Source organism: Tupaia chinensis, unplaced genomic scaffold, assembly GCF_000334495.1.
Source record: "Tupaia chinensis unplaced genomic scaffold, TupChi_1.0 Scaffold000489_1, whole genome shotgun sequence".
In the NCBI taxonomy this organism is placed as follows: Eukaryota; Metazoa; Chordata; class Mammalia; order Scandentia; family Tupaiidae; genus Tupaia; species Tupaia belangeri.
In genome coordinates, this window is record NW_006160001.1 from 3,746,851 (window position 1) to 3,749,561 (window position 2,711).

At 39.2% G+C, this 2,711-nt stretch overlaps 1 pseudogene; it reads left to right on the plus strand.

Moving 5' to 3' along the window:
• The window catches only part of LOC102494413 (prefoldin subunit 5 pseudogene), a 469-nt pseudogene extending 108 nt beyond the window's left edge, over nt 1-361 (plus strand).
• Nucleotides 362-2,711: the final 2,350 nt, after the last annotated feature.

Below are 2,711 nucleotides of genomic sequence, written 5' to 3' on the forward strand. Positions count from 1 at the left end.
TGTTGCCCAGCTCAAGGTAGTACAGACCAAGTATGTGGAAGCCAAGGACTGTCTAAACGTGCTGAACAAGAGCAGCAAGGGAAAGAATTACTTGTCCCAGTGATGAGTTCTATGTGTGTCCCTGGGAAGTTGCATGATGTGGAACATGTGCTCCTTGATGTGGAAACTGGCTACTATGTAGAGAAGACAGCTGAAGATGCCAAGGACTTCTTCAAGAGAAAGATAGATTTTCTCACCAAGCAAATGGAGAAAATCCAGCCAACTCTACAAGTGATACATGCCATGAAACAGGCTGTCAATAAGCCAGAAGATTCAGCAGCTCACAGCCCTGGGGGCAGCTCAGGCTACTGCCAAGGCCTGAGAGTTTATTGCCCAAATGAGGCAGAAGGGCCCTGCTCGGTGGCCTGGGACTCTGTGGGCCGGGTTGCCTAGTGTCAGGGAAGGGAAGGGTCTTGTGTATAATGCTAGTAAATGTGCCAGCTAGGAAAAACAAAAAATACAATGAATTGAAATTATTCTTAAATGTTCAGATTCAATCCTGCAATGAATTCAGTAAGATAATTCAAGCCCTTCTACTACCTTGCCCTGACGTTTTTAAAGTGACCTATCTATATTTTAATTACTCTTGGGGCCTCCTGCCATAAAACAATTGTAGAATTTCATTTCATTTTTTCTCACAGAAAAGATAGGTCTGTGATTATTGATAATTACTCAGTATTAAAAACCATGGCATTAATAGTGAATACAGGGACAAAGCTCATCTTTACATTAACTGGAGTAAGGAGAGGCAAATTAACCTTCATGAGACCTTGCCTTTGAAGGAGATAAATTAGGATTATAGAAGAAAGTGTAAAGAAATGTGACCAGTTCCCAAGTGAGAAGAGATAACCTGATTGAGAATTATTGCAATTATTATTAATGATGAGCGGTATATAGATATTATATGAAAACCCCATAAAAATTTGCAAAATATTATGCTTTCACATTTGTGGTAAATTATATGATGGTTTGAAATATGCCCGGAAGTTTTTGGAACCTCTTCCATTCAAGGGATGGAGCCAAAATTTCCTATGTTGAGAGTGGGCTGGCCTTAGTGATTGGCTTTTAATAAATAGGATTAAGTAAAAGTGATGGCATAAAATTTAGGCGATAAGGTCATAAAAGGGACTCTAGCTTCCCCTGTGTTCTTTCCCTTGGGTTGCTTGCTCTGGAGGAAGCCAGCTGCTATGTTGTTAGAACTCCAGGCAACCCTGTGGAGAGATCCATACAGTGAAGAACTGAAGACTTCTGCCAATAGCAAATCAGGAACAGAGACACATCCTGCCAATGGCCTTATCAGTGAATCTTCTTGGAAGGGAATCCTCCAGCTCCAGTTAAGCCTTAAGATAACTGTAGCCCTGGATGTTACCTTGACTGCAACCACACAAGAGAACGTGAACCAGAATCACCAAGCCAGTCTGTTTCCAAATTCCTGGCTTAAAGAACTGTGAGATAATACATTTTTTTGTTTGTTTGTTTTAAGCTATATTTTGTTTGTTTGTTTGTTTGTTTTAAGTTTGGGGGAGGGTAATTTGTTACACAGCAACAACTAACTAACACAAATTCTTATAATAGAATTTGTTTTCAGAAAATAAAAATGATTCCAGCTGTTTTAATCTAAAGGAGGTATGGTGTAAGGAGCTGAAAAGAACAGGGAAATAGTATTTAGGCCATATTTATAGAATAATACGATACTTGCTTGAAAGGGGAGCTGCTACCTCTATAGGGAAAGTGAAAAACTGGGAGCCTTCCCCTAGAACTTCTGGTGAACTGTGCTAAATGAATCAAGAAGCATCTGTCAATATTGCCACTGCTACAACAGTCACAGAATTTCTGTCTGGATACAGAAATGAGACTGTAGAACAAAGTATACATTTCTTTAGTATCCCAAAGCATCAGAGAAAATGTCTCTGCCTTACTTTGGGTTTTCAAGTTACATGAAAATATATCTGGTTAACAAAAGACAAAACAAAACAAACCAAAACCAAAACCAAAACCAAAACCAAAATCAAACAAAAACTTACCTCTAGGACACTAGCCATGAGAGAATGGGAAATGTTTGTAGCTTTCTAACCTCTGCAGTAAAGAAAGGCTTACCTTGTTGGTTGCTATGTATTTTTTTTTTTCTGTAAATATTGAACTTTGTTCTTCAACACTAGTATGTTTCCTGGACACAGTTTGACTTTTGGGAATCTTTCTTGTTAAGCCAAGATTAGTCCAAGGCTAATATTTCTCACTACTGGGACAAGAGCCTTCCTCATATTCTACCCACTGCCCTATGGATTATGAGGTTTTCTATCTGGTTGGGAGACACTATTACAGGCATTATGTTGGTATCGGGCACTTTTCCCTCAAATCCTTTCACATGGCTTTTTCTAGGACCTATGGTATTTTCCTCACACATATGGGGTGATAATTACTTTGGTTAATATGAGAGGTCTCTAAAAAGTTTATGGGAAAAAAGTTTATGGAGAATGTGTATTATACAAGCCTATGTATAGACTTCACAATTTCTTTGCACCAGGGTACAGTCATACTTTAATTTAGCTTTTCTATGAAGTTTCTGAAGTCCCCTGGTACCTAATGGAGAGCCTCTGCAGATCTCTGGGCTTCCTTCTATGTGCAGCACTTTCCTTTCTGGTATACCTGCGTGTGGATTCTGCCCCTCGGTC